This window comes from Rutidosis leptorrhynchoides, chromosome 1 (genome assembly GCF_046630445.1).
Source record: "Rutidosis leptorrhynchoides isolate AG116_Rl617_1_P2 chromosome 1, CSIRO_AGI_Rlap_v1, whole genome shotgun sequence".
NCBI classification, from domain to species: Eukaryota; Viridiplantae; Streptophyta; class Magnoliopsida; order Asterales; family Asteraceae; genus Rutidosis; species Rutidosis leptorrhynchoides.
This window is the reverse complement of record NC_092333.1, coordinates 60,764,470-60,784,625: the sequence shown is the minus strand read 5'-3', so window position 1 is coordinate 60,784,625 and position 20,156 is coordinate 60,764,470.

Genomic DNA, 20,156 nt, shown 5'->3' with positions numbered 1-20,156 from the left:
GACTACTAACTTAAGGATTTCGAAACGAGACATATATGTAACGATTATCGTTGTAACGACATTTAAATGTATATATATCATATTAAGATATATTAATATATCATAATATCATGATAATATAATAATTTAACATCTCATTAGATATAATAAATAATGGGTTAACAGCATTAATTGAGATCGTTAACTTAAAGGTTTCAAAACAACACTTACATGTAACGACTAACGATGACTTAACGACTCAGTTAAAATGTATATACATGTAGTGTATTTAGATGTATTAAAATACTTTTGGAAGACTTCAAGACATATATCAAAACACTCATACTTAACGAAAATGGTTAAAGTTACTTTCACATTCTTTTCTTTCATCAAGAATTCTAGTCGTATTTTTACCCGTATTATACAAAGCTTCAAAACGTACTTACTATGGGTATATACCAATAGGAACTAGCATGGGATTCCACTCTTGATTATGTCATGTATGACTAATCAATTTTAACTTCTACCATGAGCTAGTCAACTAACTAGAACTCCTTTTAACCCCACTCACCACTCACCAATTACCACTCATCATTCACTCCATTTCACTTCCAATTCTCTTTCTAATTCTCTCTCAACACACCCACACTATTATGAACGTATTTTTCCAGTAATTAATCATCATCTTCATCAAAAATAACTTCAAGAATCAAGCTATAATCATCATAGGAAGAACACTTCAAGAACACTTCAAAAAATCCCTTCAAGTTTACTAATTTACTTCCAAGCTTTCTAATCCATTCCAAGTAATCATATAAGATCAAGAAACCTTTGTTATATACAGTAGGTTATCTTTCTTATTCAAGGTAATATTCATATTCAAACTTTGATTCAATTTCTATAACTATAAACTATCTTAATTCGAGTAAAAAATCTTACTTGAACTTGTTTTTGTGTCATGATCCTACTTCAAGAACTTTCAAGCCATCCAAGATCCTTTGAAGCTAGATCATTTCTTGTCACTTCCAGTAGGTTTACCTACTAAACTTGAGGTAGTAATGATGTTCATAACATCATTCGATTCATATATATAAAACTATCTTATTCGAAGGTTTAAACTCGTAATCACTAGAACATAGTTTAGTTAATTCTAAACTTGTTCGCAAACAAAAGTTAATCCTTCTAACTTGACTTTTAAAATTAACTAAACACATGTTCTATATCTATATGATATGCTAACTTAATGATTTAAAACCTGGAAACACGAAAAACACCGTAAAACCGGATTTACGCCGTCGTAGTAACACCGCGGGCTGTTTTGGGTTAGTTAATTAAAAACTATGATAAACTTTGATTTAAAAGTTGTTATTCTGAGAAAATGATTTTTATTATGAACATGAAACTATATCCAAAAATTATAGTTAAACTCAAAGTGGAAGTATGTTTTCTAAAATGGTCATCTAGACGTCGTTCTTTCGACTGAAATGACTACCTTTACAAAAACGACTTGTAACTTATTTTTACGACTATAAACCTATACTTTTTCTGTTTAGATTCATAAAATAGAGTTCAATATGAAACCATAGCAATTTGATTCACTCAAAACGGATTTAAAATGAAGAAGTTATGGGTAAAACAAGATTGGATAATTTTTCTCATTTTAGCTACGTGAAAATTGGTAACAAATATATTCCAACCATAACTTAATCAACTTGTATTGTATATTATGTAATCTTGAGATACCATAGACACGTATACAATGTTTCGACCTATCATGTCGACACATCTATATATATTTCGGAACAACCATAGACACTCTATATGTGAATGTTGGAGTTAGCTATACAGGGTTGAGGTTGATTCCAAAATATGTATAGTTTGAGTTGTGATCAATACTGAGATACGTATACACTGGGTCGTGGATTGATTCAAGATAATATTTATCGATTTATTTCTGTATATCTAACTGTGGACAACTAGTTGTAGGTTACTAACGAGGACAGCTGACTTAATAAACTTAAAACATCAAAATATATTAAAAGTGTTGTAAATATATTTTGAACATACTTTGATATATATGTATATATTGTTATAGGTTCGTGAATCAACCAGTGGCCAAGTCTTACTTCCCGACGAAGTAAAAATCTGTGAAAGTGAGTTATAGTCCCACTTTTAAAATCTAATATTTTTGGGATGAGAATACATGCAGGTTTTATAAATGATTTACAAAATAGACACAAGTACGTGAAACTACATTCTATGGTTGAATTATCGAAATCGAATATGCCCCTTTTTATTAAGTCTGGTAATCTAAGAATTAGGGAACAGACACCCTAATTGACGCGAATCCTAAAGATAGATCTATTGGGCCTAACAAACCCCATCTAAAGTACCGGATGCTTTAGTACTTCGAAATTTATATCATATCCGAAGGGTGTCCCGGAATGATGGGGATATTCTTATATATGCATCTTGTTAATGTCGGTTACCAGGTGTTCACCATATGAATGATTTTTATCTCTATGTATGGGATGTGTATTGAAATATGAAATCTTGTGGTCTATTGTTACGATTTGATATATATAGGTTAAACCTATAACTCACCAACATTTTTGTTGACGTTTTAAGCATGTCTATTCTCAGGTGATTATTAAGAGCTTCCGCTGTCGTATACTTAAATAAGGACGAGATTTGGAGTCCATGCTTGTATGATATTGTGTAAAAACTGCATTCAAGAAACTTATTTTGTTGTAACATATTTGTATTGTAAACCATTATGTAATGGTCGTGTGTAAACAGGATATTTTAGATTATCATTATTTGATAATCTACATAAAGCTTTTTAAACCTTTATTGATGAAATAAAGTTTATGGTTTGTTTTAAAATGAATGCAGTCTTTGAAAAACGTCTCATATAGAGGTCAAAACCTCGCAACGAAATCAATTAATATGGAACGTTTTTAATCAATAAGAATGGGACATTTCAGTTGGTATCAGAGCGTTGGTCTTAGAGAACCAGAATTTTGCATTAGTGTGTCTTATCGAGTTTGTTAGGATGCATTAGTGAGTCTGGACTTCGACCGTGTTTACTTGAAAAATGATTGCTTAACAAATTATGTTGGAAACTATATATTTATAACATGTGAATATTATGTGATATATTAATCTCTTAACGCGTTTGATATTATGTGATAGATGTCTACCTCTAGAACAAGTCCCATTGACTCACCTAATAATAATGAAGAGTCAAATGTAAATTGGAATGATTCGTGGACTGATTCACAAGTTCCCGAAGAGGAACCGGAAGAAGAGTCGGAACCGGAAGAAGAATCGGAACCGGAAGAAGAATCGGAACCGGATGAAGAAATAGAACCGGTGGGGGAAATAATAAAACGGTTAAGTAAAAGAAAATCCTCAACCAACCGACCAAGGTTAATTATGGTCAATGGTGTTTCCGCCAAGGAAGCAAAATATTGGGAGGATTACCAATTCTCCGATGAATCGGATTCTGACGAGAATTCCGATGATGTTATAGAAATTACCCCAACTGAATTTAAAAAAGCAACAGAAAATAATAAGGGAAAGGGCATAAAAATAGAGAAATCTAATTCCAACCCCGATGAACTTTATATGTATCGTCAACCCCCGAAGTCCTTAAGTTGTAACAATGACCCGGGAACCTCTAAACCACCAGGTTTTTCTAAACCAATGTGGAAAATAACAGCTAGTATTAGGGGAACATCATATATCCCTAGAAACTTGGCAAAACGAACCAAAACCGAAGAAGAAGAAACAAGCGAGTCGGAATAAGATAGTTGTATTCGTGTGGTGTAATATATGTAATATAGTGTGCTTATGCTTTATGATATATGTAAAAATTGCTTGTATTAATAAGTATTTTTTTATGAATCTAACTCTTGTCTATTTTACAGTATAAAACCACAAAATGGATAGACAACCCAATATTTTAAGAGACCTACCCGGAGACATGATTGATGAAATCTTGTCTAGAGTCTGTCAGAATTCTTCGGCACAACTATTTAAGGCGAGATCAGTTTGTAAGACATTCGAAGAACGTTCCAAGAATGCCTTGGTTTATAAAAGGCTTTCGTTCGAAAGATGGGGGATATCACATTGGGAAATCCATAAGTTACGATGTGTTTACTTTGACGCATATATTGCGGGGAACCCAAATGCTATTTTACGCAATGGGTTAAGAAATTATTTTGACTCAATATATCCGAATATTGGACTTCGTGATTTAGAAAAAGCGGCTAACATGCAACATAAAGAAGCATGTTATGCTTACGGATTAGTAATGTTCGCTTCTCACCAAAGTGAGAACAAGAACATCGGCCTACAACTATTAAACAAAACGTTCCCACAAGTGACGGAGTCGGTAATTGGGGTAAGAAATGAGGTTTTTAGATTGTTACGGGACTGTTGGACATTACGTAACCCTCGTTCCTTTGACGACGTTACAACACGCTGTCTTATCAACGGCCATAACGGTTATGTTCCACAAGACCAAGGATGGGAAGTAATCCTAGTAAAACCAGAATGCATGACTTGTTTCTGGACGTATGAATTACGTGTCTTTATTGCCTTTGCTGAACGACTTGTGTACTAGCTAGAATTATCTTCACAACCATCTTGTATCAAATTTATTGTGTGCTATATTTCATGCTATATGTAAAATAAGCGGTATTGTAAGTTTGTAAAATATTGTGTAAAAGTTTGAACGCGAAATATTATTATAATCAGTTTTTCATATAGAATTGTAGTAGTTGAATTGTATATTAGCTGCTAAGTATGAACTTAACGGGTAGGTACTACCCGAATTTAAACTTATAAAACGCTAATATGAAGAAAAAGCTTTTATAAATGAGTTCATATTATGCTACGAAATACTATTAACTACTCTTAATATTCTGTATGATTAACTTGTTCCATTTAACTATTTTGAAGGAAATGGCACCGACTACTCGACACACCGTGAATATGAATGAAGAGGAATTCCGTACTTTTCTAGCTTCAAACATAGCAGCAGTACAGGCTGCGCTACATACCAACAATAACCTTGGATCTAGCAGTACAGGAAATCGTGTAGGATGCACCTACAAAGAATTCACTGCCTGCAAACCTTTGGAATTTGATGGAACCGAAGGACCAATCGGATTGAAACGGTGGACCGAGAAGGTCGATTCGGTGTTTGCCATAAGTAAGTGTACTGAAGAGGACAAAGTGAAGTACGCTACGCATACCTTCACAGGTTCTGCGTTAACATGGTGGAATACCTATCTAGAGCAAGTGGGACAAGACGATGCGTACGCACTACCGTGGTCAGCATTCAAGCACTTGATGAACGAAAAGTACCGTCCCAGAACCGAGGTCAATAAGCTCAAGACAGAACTTAGAGGGTTACGAACCCAAGGATTTGATATTACCACGTATGAAAGACGATTCACAGAATTGTGCCTATTGTGTCCGGGAGCATTCGAAGATGAGGAAGAGAAGATCGACGCGTTTGTGAAAGGATTACCAGAAAGAATCCAAGAAGATATAAGTTCACACGAGCCCGCCTCCATACAACAGGCATGTAGAATGGCTCACAAACTAGTGAACCAGATTGAAGAAAGAATTAAAGAACAGACTGCTGAAGAGGCCAATGTGAAGCAAGTCAAAAGAAAGTGGGAGGAAAACGGTGATAAGAATCACCAATACAATAACAACAGCAATTATAACAATAATCGCAACAACTATCCTAACAATCGCAACATCAATCGCAACTACAACAAACGGCCCAACAACAACAACAACAACAACAACAACAGCAACCACAACAATCATCTTAACAACAATAATAACCGCAACAACAACAACAATCAGAAGCAGCTATGCCAAAGGTGTGAAAAGTATCACTCGGGGTTCTGCACCAAATTTTGCAACAAGTGTAAAAGAAATGGTCATAGCGCGGCGAAGTGTGATGTCTACGGACCAGGGGTTAACAGAACGAAAGGAACAAATGGTGTCGGAACGAGTAATGGCGGAGCAAGTAGTGTCGGAGCAAGTTATGCCAATGTAGTTTGTTATAAATGTGGAAAATCGGGCCACATTATTAGAAATTGCCCGAACCAGGAGAACACGAATGGACAAGGCCGCGGAAGAGTTTTCAATATTAATGCGGCAGAGGCACAGGAAGACCCGGAGCTTGTTACGGGTACGTTTCTTATTGACAATAAATCTGCTTACGTTTTATTTGATTCGGGTGCGGATAGAAGCTATATGAGTAGAGATTTTTGTGCTAAATTAAGTTGTCCATTGACGCCTTTGGATAGTAAATTTTTACTCGAATTAGCAAATGGTAAATTAATTTCAGCAGATAATATATGCCGGAATCGAGAAATTAAACTGGTTAGCGAAACATTTAAGATTGATTTGATACCAGTAGAGTTAGGGAGTTTTGATGTGATAATCGGTATGGACTGGTTGAAAGAAGTGAAAGCAGAGATCGTTTGTTACAAAAATGCAATTCGCATTATACGAGAAAAAGGAAAACCCTTAATGGTGTACGGAGAAAAAGGCAACACGAAGCTACATCTTATTAGTAATTTGAAGGCACAAAAACTAATAAGAAAAGGTTGCTATGCTGTTCTAGCACACATCGAGAAAGTACAAACTGAAGAAAAGAGCATCAATGATGTTCCCGTCGCAAAAGAATTTCCCGATGTATTTCCGAAAGAATTACCGGGATTACCCCCACATCGATCCGTTGAATTTCAAATAGATCTTGTACCAGGAGCTGCACCAATAGCTCGTGCTCCTTACAGACTCGCACCCAGCGAGATGAAAGAACTGCAAAGCCAATTACAAGAACTTTTAGAGCGTGGTTTCATTCGACCAAGCACATCACCGTGGGGAGCTCCTGTTTTGTTTGTCAAGAAGAAAGATGGTACATTCAGGTTGTGTATCGACTACCGAGAGTTGAACAAACTTACCATCAAGAACCGCTACCCACTACTGAGAATCGACGACTTATTTGATCAACTACAAGGCTCGTCTGTTTATTCAAAGATTGACTTACGTTCCGGGTATCATCAAATGCGGGTGAAAGAAGATGATATTCCAAAGACTGCTTTCAGAACACGTTACGGTCATTACGAGTTTATGGTCATGCCGTTTGGTTTAACTAATGCACCAGCTGTGTTCATGGACCTTATGAACCGAGTGTGTGGACCATACCTTGACAAGTTTGTCATTGTTTTCATTGATGACATACTTATTTACTCAAAGAATGACCAAGAACACGGTGAACATTTGAGAAAAGTGTTAGAAGTATTGAGGAAGGAAGAATTGTACGCTAAGTTTTCAAAGTGTGCATTCTGGTTGGAAGAAGTTCAATTCCTCGGTCACATAGTGAACAAAGAAGGTATTAAGGTGGATCCGGCAAAGATAGAAACTGTTGAAAAGTGGGAAACCCCGAAAACTCCGAAACACATACGCCAATTTTTAGGACTAGCTGGTTACTACAGAAGGTTCATCCAAGACTTTTCCAGAATAGCAAAACCCTTAACTGCATTAACGCATAAAGGGAAGAAATTTGAATGGAATGATGAACAAGAGAAAGCGTTTCAGTTATTGAAGAAAAAGCTAACTACGGCACCTATATTATCATTGCCTGAAGGGAATGATGATTTTGTGATTTATTGTGACGCATCAAAGCAAGGTCTTGGTTGTGTATTAATGCAACGAACGAAGGTGATTGCTTATGCGTCTAGACAATTGAAGATTCACGAACAAAATTATACGACGCATGATTTGGAATTAGGCGCGGTTGTTTTTACATTAAAGACTTGGAGGCACTACTTATATGGGGTCAAAAGTATTATATATACCGACCATAAAAGTCTTCAACACATATTTAATCAGAAACAACTGAATATGAGGCAGCGTAGGTGGATTGAATTATTGAATGATTACGACTTTGAGATTCGTTACCACCCGGGGAAGGCAAATGTGGTAGCCGATGCCTTGAGCAGGAAGGACAGAGAACCCATTCGAGTGAAATCTATGAATATAATGATTCATAATAACATTACTACTCAAATAAAGGAGGCACAACAAGGAGTTTTAAAAGAGGGAAATTTAAAGGATGAAATACCCAAAGGATCGGAGAAGCATTTTAATATTCGGGAAGACGGAACCCGGTATAGGGCTGAAAGGATTTGGGTACCAAAATTTGGAGATATGAGAGAAATGGTACTTAGAGAAGCTCATAAAACCAGATACTCAATACATCCTGGAACGGGGAAGATGTACAAGGATCTCAAGAAACATTTTTGGTGGCCGGGTATGAAAGCCGATGTTGCTAAATACGTGGGAGAATGTTTGACGTGTTCTAAGGTCAAAGCTGAGCATCAGAAGCCATCAGGTCTACTTCAACAACCCGAAATCCCGGAATGGAAATGGGAAAACATTACCATGGATTTCATCACTAAATTGCCAAGGACTGCAAGTGGTTTTGATACTATTTGGGTAATAGTTGATCGTCTCACCAAATCCGCACACTTCCTACCAATAAGAGAAGATGACAAGATGGAGAAGTTAGCACGACTGTATTTGAAGGAAGTCGTCTCCAGACATGGAATACCAATCTCTATTGTCTCTGATAGGGATGGCAGATTTATTTCAAGATTCTGGCAGACATTACAGCAAGCATTAGGAACTCGTCTAGACATGAGTACTGCCTATCATCCACAAACTGATGGGCAGAGCAAAAGGACGATATAAACGCTTGAAGACATGCTACGAGCATGTGTTATTGATTTCGGAAACAGTTGGGATCGACATCTACCGTTAGCAGAATTTTCCTACAACAACAGCTACCATTCAAGCATTGAGATGGCGCCGTTTGAAGCACTTTATGGTAGAAAGTGCAGGTCTCCGATTTGTTGGAGTGAAGTGGGGGATAGACAGATTACGGGTCCGGAGATTATACAAGAAACTACCGAGAAGATCATCCAAATTCAACAACGGTTGAAAACCGCCCAAAGTCGACAAAAGAGCTACGCTGACATTAAAAGAAAAGATATAGAATTTGAAATTGGAGAGATGGTCATGCTTAAAGTTGCACCTTGGAAAGGCGTTGTTCGATTTGGTAAACGAGGGAAATTAAATCCAAGGTATATTGGACCATTCAAGATTATTGATCGTGTCGGACCAGTAGCTTACCGACTTGAGTTACCTCAACAACTTGCGGCTGTACATAACACTTTCCATGTCTCGAATTTGAAGAAATGTTTTGCTAAAGAAGATCTCACTATTCCGTTAGATGAAATCCAAATCAACGAAAAACTTCAATTCATCGAAGAACCCGTCGAAATAATGGATCGTGAGGTTAAAAGACTTAAGCAAAACAAGATACCAATTGTTAAGGTTCGATGGAATGCTCGTAGAGGACCCGAGTTCACCTGGGAGCGTGAAGATCAGATGAAGAAGAAATACCCGCATCTATTTCCAGAAGATTCGTCAACACCTTCAACAGCTTAAAATTTCGGGACGAAATTTATTTAACGGGTAGGTACTGTAGTGACCCGAACTTTTCCATATTTATATATATTAATTGAGATTGATATTTACATGATTAAATGTTTCCAACATGTTAAGCAATCAAACTTGTTAAGACTTGATTAATTGAAATATGTTTCATATAGACAATTGACCACCCAAGTTGACCGGCGATTCACGAACGTTAAAACTTGTAAAAACGACATGACGATATATATATGGATATACATATGGTTAACATGAGATTATGATAAGTAAGTATCTCCATAAGTATATTAACAATGAGTTATATACATATAAACAAGACTACTAACTTAAGGATTTCGAAACGAGACATATATGTAACGATTATCGTTGTAACGACATTTAAATGTATATATATCATATTAAGATATATTAATATATCATAATATCATGATAATATAATAATTTAACATCTCATTAGATATAATAAATAATGGGTTAACAGCATTAATTGGGATCGTTAACTTAAAGGTTTCAAAACAACACTTACATGTAACGACTAACGATGACTTAACGACTCAGTTAAAATGTATATACATGTAGTGTATTTAGATGTATTAAAATACTTTTGGAAGACTTCAAGACATATATCAAAACACTCATACTTAACGAAAATGGTTAAAGTTACTTTCACATTCTTTTCTTTCATCAAGAATTCTAGTCGTATTTTTACCCGTATTATACACAGCTTCAAAACGTACTTACTATGGGTATATACCAATAGGAACTAGCATGGGATTCCACTCTTGATTATGTCATGTATGACTAATCAATTTTAACTTCTACCATGAGCTAGTCAACTAACTAGAACTCCTTTTAACCCCACTCACCACTCACCAATTACCACTCATCATTCACTCCATTTCACTTCCAATTCTCTTTCTAATTCTCTCTCAACACACCCACACTATTATGAACGTATTTTTCCAGTAATTAATCATCATCTTCATCAAAAATAACTTCAAGAATCAAGCTATAATCATCATAGGAAGAACATTTCAAGAACACTTCAAAAAATCCCTTCAAGTTTACTAATTTACTTCCAAGCTTTCTAATCCATTCCAAGTAATCATCTAAGATCAAGAAACCTTTGTTATATACAGTAGGTTATCTTTCTTATTCAAGGTAATATTCATATTCAAACTTTGATTCAATTTCTATAACTATAAACTATCTTAATTCGAGTAAAAAATCTTACTTGAACTTGTTTTTGTGTCATGATCCTACTTCAAGAACTTTCAAGCCATCCAAGATCCTTTGAAGCTAGATCATTTCTTGTCACTTCCAGCAGGTTTACCTACTAAACTTGAGGTAGTAATGATGTTCATAACATCATTCGATTCATATATATAAAACTATCTTATTCGAAGGTTTAAACTCGTAATCACTAGAACATAGTTTAGTTAATTCTAAACTTGTTCGCAAACAAAAGTTAATCCTTCTAACTTGACTTTTAAAATTAACTAAACACATGTTCTATATCTATATGATATGCTAACTTAATGATTTAAAACCTGGAAACACGAAAAACACCGTAAAACCGGATTTACGCCGTCGTAGTAACACCGCGGGCTGTTTTGGGTTAGTTAATTAAAAACTATGATAAACTTTGATTTAAAAGTTGTTATTCTGAGAAAATGATTTTTATTATGAACATGAAACTATATCCAAAAATTATAGTTAAACTCAAAGTGGAAGTATGTTTTCTAAAATGGTCATCTAGACGTCGTTCTTTCGACTGAAATGACTACCTTTACAAAAACGACTTGTAACTTATTTTTTCGACTATAAACCTATACTTTTTCTGTTTAGATTCATAAAATAGAGTTCAATATGAAACCATAGCAATTTGATTCACTCAAAACGGATTTAAAATGAAGAAGTTATGGGTAAAACAAGATTGGATAATTTTTCTCATTTTAGCTACGTGAAAATTGGTAACAAATATATTCCAACCATAACTTAATCAACTTGTATTGTATATTATGTAATCTTGAGATACCATAGACACGTATACAATGTTTCGACCTATCATGTCGACACATCTATATATATTTCGGAACAACCATAGACACTCTATATGTGAATGTTGGAGTTAGCTATACAGGGTTGAGGTTGATTCCAAAATATGTATAGTTTGAGTTGTGATCAATACTGAGATACGTATACACTGGGTCGTGGATTGATTCAAGATAATATTTATCGATTTATTTCTGTATATCTAACTGTGGACAACTAGTTGTAGGTTACTAACGAGGACAACTGACTTAATAAACTTAAAACATCAAAATATATTAAAAGTGTTGTAAATATATTTTGAACATACTTTGATATATATGTATATATTGTTATAGGTTCGTGAATCAACCAGTGGCCAAGTCTTACTTCCCGACGAAGTAAAAATCTGTGAAAGTGAGTTATAGTCCCACTTTTAAAATCTAATATTTTTGGGATGAGAATACATGCAGGTTTTATAAATGATTTACAAAATAGACACAAGTATGTGAAACTACATTCTATGGTTGAATTATCGAAATCGAATATGCCCCTTTTTATTAAGTCTGGTAATCTAAGAATTAGGGAACAGACACCCTAATTGACGCGAATCCTAAAGATAGATCTATTGGGCCTAACAAACCCCATCCAAAGTACCGGATGCTTTAGTACTTCGAAATTTATATCATATCCGAAGGGTGTCCCGGAATGATGGGGATATTCTTATATATGCATCTTGTTAATGTCGGTTACCAGGTGTTCACCATATGAATGATTTTTATCTCTATGTATGGGATGTGTATTGAAATATGAAATCTTGTGGTCTATTGTTACAATTTGATATATATAGGTTAAACCTATAACTCACCAACATTTTTGTTGACGTTTTAAGCATGTCTATTCTCAGGTGATTATTAAGAGCTTCCGCTGTCGCATACTTAAATAAGGACGAGATTTGGAGTCCATGCTTGTATGATATTGTGTAAAAACTGCATTCAAGAAACTTATTTTGTTGTAACATATTTGTATTGTAAACCATTATGTAATGGTCGTGTGTAAACAGTATATTTTAGATTATCATTATTTGATAATCTACATAAAGCTTTTTAAACCTTTATTGATGAAATAAAGTTTATGGTTTGTTTTAAAATGAATGCAGTCTTTGAAAAACGTTTCATATAGAGGTCAAAACCTCGCAACGAAATCAATTAATATGGAACGTTTTTAATCAATAAGAACGGGACATTTCAGTTTATCGAAAGGTAATATACGGAACAAGTATACTGGACGTGTTGCTTTCCCAATACAAGGTTAGCAAGTGGGTGACATAAAACCACAAGTTTTGAGCTAAAATTTTCAAATCTAAAACCCACCAAACCCACAAAAACAATTTGCAAACACCGGTGAAGGGTTATTCTGGAAAACTTATCTAGGGTAAAAACTAGATTTAATTTTCAAAAGATCAAATGTTTTCATAAAGGTCCAATTTCCTTAATGGATCTAAATTTTTATAGTCATGTGGGACTGTAAACCACATCGTTACTACCATTGTTTATACCGCCGTATAGAAATCACTGATGTACAAAGTGTGAAGAATAAAGAAGTGATTCTAGTATTTCAAGACTATATTACTTGAGGACAAGCAACACTCAAGTGTGGGAATATTTGATAATGCTAAAACGAACATATATTTCATAGCATTATCCCTCAAGAAAGACAAGCTTTTAGTTGCAATTGTTCTATTTACAAGTGATATTCGTTTAAATAATAAAAGGTGAAGACAAAAGACAGATTCGACGAATTGAAGACGCAAACGACCAAAAAGCTCAAAAGTACAAAATACAATCAAAGAGGTTTCAATTATTGATGAGAAACGTCTCAAAATTACAAAAGTACAAGATTTAAAACGCAAAGTACACGATATAAAATAGTACGCAAGGACGTTCGAAAATCCGGAACCGGGACCAGAGTCAACTCTCAACGCTCGACGCAACGGACTAAAAATTACAAGTTAACTATGTATATAAATATAATATAATATATAATTAATTATATATATTATATATATATTATATTTATATATTAAAACCGTCGGCAGACTAGGATCCAAACTTGTGTGAGCTGTATTTACGAACTCCGCGACTTGCGGAGTTTGTAGTGCAAAAATGCCGCAACTCGCGGAGCTGTCCTGGACAAAAATGCCTATAAAAGCTCGCGCATTCTGAACATTTTATATATCCTTTTATCAATCTCTCTATCAACGTGTGTATATATATATATATATATATATATATATATATATATATATTAATTTTAATTTTAATTTCTAATAATAAGGGTATGTTAGCGAATGTTGTAAGGGTGTAAGTCGAAATTCTGTCCGTGTAACGCTACGCTATTTTTAATCATTCTAAGTTATGTTCAACCTTTTTACATTAATGTCTCGTAGCTAAATTATTATTATGTTGGGCTAAAAATATTAAAATTGGGTAATTGGGCTTTGTACCATAATTGAGGTTTGGACAAAAGAACGACACTTGTGGAAATTAGACTATGGGCTATTAATGGGCTTTATATTTGTTTAACTAAATGATAGTTTGTTAATTTTAATATAAAGATTTACAATTGGACGTCCCTATAAATAACCATATACACTCGATCGGACACGATGGGCGGGGTATTTATATGTACGAATAATCGTTCATTTAACCGGACACGGGAATGGATTAATAGTCTATGGAATTATTAAAACAGGGGTGAAATTATGTACAAGGACACTTGGCATAATTGATAACAAAATATTAAAACCTTGGGTTACACGCAGTCGATAACCTGGTGTAATTATTAAACAAAGTATTAAAGCCTTGTTACAGTTTAAGTCCCCAATTAGTTGGAATATTTGACTTCGGGTATAAGGATAATTTGACGAGGATACTCGCACTTTATATTTATGACTGATGGACTGTTATGGACAAAAACCAGACGGACATATTAAATAATCCAGGACAAAGGACAATTAACTCATGGGGATAAACTAAAAATCAACACGTCAAACATCATGATTACGGAAGTTTAAATAAGCATAATTATTTTATTTCATATTTAATTTCCTTTATTTTATATTTAATTGCACTTCTAATTATCGCACTTTTATTTATTGTTATTGTATTTAATTGCACTTTTAATTATCGTACTTTTTAATTATCGCAATTTTATTTTATCGCACTTTTATTTATCGCAATTTCATTATCGTTATTTACTTTACGCTTTAAATTAAGTCTTGTATTTATTTTTAATATTTTACATTAGGTTTTAACTGCGACTAAAGTTTTAAAAATCGACAAACCGGTCATTAAACAGTAAAAACCCCCTTTATAATAATAATATTACTTATTTATATATTTGTATTTTTATAAATTAAAACTAATATAGCGCTAAGCTTTGTTTAAAAGATTTCCTGTGGACGAACCGGACTTACTAAAAACTACACTACTGTACGATTAGGTACACTGCCTATAAGTGTTGTAGCAAGGTTTAAGTATATCCACTCGATAAATAAATAAATAACTTGTGTAAAATTGTAGCATATTTAATAGTATTTCGTTGTAAAATTTAATAGTATTTTATACCCTTTAGCTGTAACTATCAGCGGTATACCTCTATTGACTCTCTGAGGTAAGACATATCTTTCTGTGGTTTCATTTCCATTTGTGGTATCAGAAATTATATTGTTTTGTTCCACTTGAACTGGATGTTCATTGTTTGAGGAGGTTTTGGTGGGTTCAGAATCTTGTGGCATAGTATTTAGTGAATCAGGACTTGGGTTTGGTGACTCGGGACTTGGTTTTGGTGAATTGGGACTCGAGTTTGGTGAATCGGGACTTGGGTTTGGTGACTTGGGACTTGAGTTTGGTGATTTGGGACATGAGTTTGGTGAATCGGGACTTGAGTTTGGTGTTTACGTTTGGATATTAATAAAATCGAAGTACTAAAGCATCCATAACATACAATTACTTCAATGACGTTTGGTGAATCGGGACTTGAGTTTTATATACACTCATCTGTATATAAAATCGAAGTACTAAAGCATCCATAACCTGGATGGGGTTTGTTAGGCCCGATAGATCTATCTTTAGGATTTACATCAATTAAGGGGTCTGTTCCCTAATTCTTAGACTACCAAGCTAAAAAGGGTGATATCCGGTATAATAATTCAACCATAGAATGTAGTTTCAGTACTTGTGTCTATTTCGTAAAACAGTTATAAAAGCAGCGCATGAATTCTCAGTCCCAAAATATATATTGCAAAAGCATTTAAAAAGGGAGCAAATAAAACTCACGATACGATATTTTGTAGTAAAAATATGCATACGACGAAACTGAACAAATGCAGGGTTGACCTCGGATTCACGAACTGTAACGACCCGTCAAAATCGCTATTGACGCAGCACGTTAATCATTGATTCCACAGTGAGGTTTTGACCTCTATATGATACATTTTGATAAAATATTGCATTCATTAAAATAAGTGACTTTCTAAATATAGAAAGTTATAAACATGTGGGCGAGTGCTTAGGTATAAGCAAAACCCCAAAATACATAAGTCTTTAATTTACAGGTTGACTTCACAGTCCAATTATTTATTACACAACGCAGTTTTATTTTGAATGCAATAAACTTTGTACAAAGCATGAGAGACTCCATGCAGGCAACAAGCACATCACAGCGGAAGCATTCTAAGGACCTGAGAATAAAACATGCTAAAAAGTCAACACGAATGTTGGTGAGTTATAGGTTTAATTGCTCGAGTCATAAACATATATAAAGATAGACCACAAGATTTCATCAAAAGTTTATCAATAGATTCTACGTAACAGAGCACCCTGGTAACTAAACTTAACGCTATAGTGATAATTACCCCATTCGTTTTAATACACGCAAACCAACGTGTCTTAAACTCAAATAACATACGTCCGTTAAAAGGCTAGCGCTCTAGCTCGGACGGGGATGTCAAGCCCTATGGATCCATATACAATTATTCGCGCCCACTAGTCCATATCCTATGTACTGGCAGCTACTAGTTACCAAAGCTAAGGGATTTTCGGTTTAACTCAGTGTAGAATTTAGTATGTACTTGTGTCTTATCGGGTTTAAAATAAATTGCATGTATTCTCAGCCCAAAAATATTTAAAGTATTTAAAAAGGGAGACTATAACTCACAGTTCAATATTGAGACTCAATATTGTAGGCAAATTTCGTAGACGTAATGATGGTAGACGATCGTATGATTGGCCTTGGATTCAAGAACAATACCCCGAACAATACCCAATATTTCCTTAGCTTAAAGCGGTTTGAAACCCGAATTAAAAACACCCTCGTATATATCTTATTATTATTAAACTTAAATTTAAAATTATAATTATAATATAAATATTAATATTGAGAGATTTATGTGTGAAAAATTATCGTCGAACAAACTGCGTATTTATAGTACTTTACGATTTACTGTAGCTCATGCGATCGCATGAGTTTTCAGTGTTTTTGCCATGCGATCGCATGGCCGCCTTTCCCGTTTTGTTTGCTAGTTCGTCGACATCAAATAGTATTTACTGTAGCAAATAGTGTTTACTGCAGCAAATAGTGTTTACTGTAGCAAATAGTGTTTTACTGTAGCAAATCACTGTAGCAAAGTAGCAAAATACGTTTTCACTGTAGCACTGTAGCAAAATACGGTTTCACTGTAGCAAATAGTATTTTACTGTAGCAAATAGTATTTTACTATAGGAAAGTCATTTTTACTTGTACATATATATATACATACATATAATTGTTCATGAATCGTCGAGAGTAGTTAACGGTAATTGTATATATGAAACAGTTCTAAAATTTTTGAGACTCAATCTAACAGACTTTATTTAACGTGTCAAAATAATAAATCGTATAGAGAATTGGTTTAAATAAGTCGAAATTTTCCGGGTCATCACATAACCTCCCCGTTAAAGAAAATTTCGTCCCGAAATTTTGAGTAGTACCTGTTTTATGAGCGATATCAGTTAACAAATGTGGATACTTTTGCTTCATTTGATCCTCACGTTCCCAAGTAAACTCGGGTCCTCGTCTAGCGTTCCAACGAACCCTAACTATCGGTATTTTTCTTTGTTTTAATTGTTTGACCTCACGGTCCATGATTTCAACAGGTTCTTCGATAAAATGGAGTTTATCATTGATTCGTATTTCGTCAAGAGGAATTACGACATCCTCTTCAGCTAAACATTTCTTCAAATTTGACACGTGAAATGTGTTGTGAACACTACTAAGTTCTTGCGGTAGCTTTAATCGATAAGCAACTGTTCCAATTCTTTCGGTGATTTCAAAGGGTCCTACGTACCTAGGACTTAGCTTTCCTCGTTTACCGAATCGTACAACGCCTTTCCAGGGTGACACTTTCAACATGACTTTGTCGCCCACTTGAAATTCTAGCGGTTTTCTTCTTACATCAGCATAACTCTTTTGGCGACTCATGGCCGTTTTCAATCGCTGTTGTATTTGAATGATCTTTTCGGTGGTTTCATGAATAATTTCTGGTCCAGTAAGTTGTCTTTCTCCTACTTCACTCCAACAGATGGGGGATCTGCACTTTCTACCGTAAAGTGCTTCAAATGGCGCTGCGTTGATGCTCGTATGATAGCTGTTATTGTATGAAAATTCTGCCAACGGTAAGTGTCGATCCCAACTGGTTCCAAAGTCAATCACGCATGCCCGTAACATGTCTTCCAATGTTTGTATTGTTCTTTCACTTTGACCATCTGTCTGTGGGTGATAAGCGGTGCTCATATCTAATCGAGTTCCCAATGCTTTTTGTAATGACTGCCAGAAACGTGATGTGAATCGGGTGTCGCGATCAGATATGATAGAGATGGGTACACCATGCCTGGAAACTACTTCCTTCAAATATAGGCGTGCTAATTTCTCCATACTGTCTGTCTCCTTTATTGGTAGAAAGTGAGCTGATTTAGTTAGACGATCAACTATTACCCAAATAGTATCATGACTACTTGCAGTCCTTGGCAATTTCGTAATGAAATCCATGGTTATTCTTTCCCATTTCCACTGTGGAATTTCTGGTTGTTGCAGTAATCCTGACGGCTTTTGGTGTTCAGCTTTAACCTTTGCACACGTCAAACATTTGCTTACATAAGTAGCAATTTCTGTCTTCATATTAGGCCACCAATAGAACTTCTTGAGATCATGGTACATTTTCCCATTTCCTGGGTGAATTGAGTACCTCGTTTTGTGTGCTTCATCTAGTACTAGTTGCCTTAGGTTACTATGTTTTGGTACCCATATCCTACCAGCAAAATACAGGGTTCCATCGGCTTTTTCTTCAAGTTGTTTTTCTAACCCTTTGCTTATTTCGCCTTTTTCGTTTTCTTCTTTTAAAGCCTCTAACTGTGCTGCTTGAATTTGCTTTGTGAGATCAGTACGAATTGTAATATTCAAAGCTCGGACCCTAAGAGGTTTTACTCTTTCTTTTCGACTTAGGGCATCAGCTACAACATTAGCCTTTCCGGGGTGGTAACGGATTTCACAATCGTAATCGTTTAACAACTCTACCCAGCGACGTTGCCTCATATTGAGTTGTTTTTGATCAAAAATATGCTGAAGACTCTTATGGTCGGTGTACACTGTACACTTGGTGCCATATAGATAGTGTCTCCATATTTTGAGTGCAAAAACTACTGCTCCAAGTTCTAAATCGTGCGTCGTATAGTTCTTTTCATGAATTTTTAGTTGTCGTGAGGCATATGCGATGACTTTTGTGCGTTGCATTAATACACATCCTAAACCTTGGCGTGAAGCATCACAATAGATCACGAAATCATCATTTCCTTCCGGTAATGACAAAATGGGTGCAGACGTTAACTTCTTCTTTAATAACTGGAATGAGGATTCCTGTTCTGTGGACCAATCATACTTCTTTCCCTTTTGAGTCAATGCAGTTAAGGGTTTGGCGATTCTAGAGAAATCTTGAATGAATCTTCGGTAGTAACCAGCAAGACCTAAGAATTGGCGAATTTGTGTTGGAGTTTTCGGGGTTTCCCATTTACTAATGGCTTCGATCTTGGCGGGGTCAACTTTAATTCCATGTTTACTGACAACATGGCCCAAAAATTGTACTTCTTGTAACCAGAAATCACACTTCGAAAATTTTGCGTACAATTCTTCTTTCTTGAGTATCTCTAGTACCAGTCTTAAGTGTTGCTCATGTTCTTCCTTGTTCTTCGAGTAAATCAATATGTCGTCGATAAAAACAATGACAAATTTGTCTAAATATGGTCTACATATGCGATTCATTAGATCCATGAATACTGCTGGAGCATTAGTTAATCCAAAAGGCATGACTAGAAACTCATAGTGACCGTAACGGGTTCTGAACGCGGTTTTAGGAACATCTTCTTCCTTCACTCTCAGTTGATGATATCCGGAGCGTAGATCAATCTTAGAATAAACACTTGATCCTTGCAATTGATCAAACAAATCATCAATCCTCGGTAATGGGTACCGATTCTTGATCGTTAATTTGTTTAATT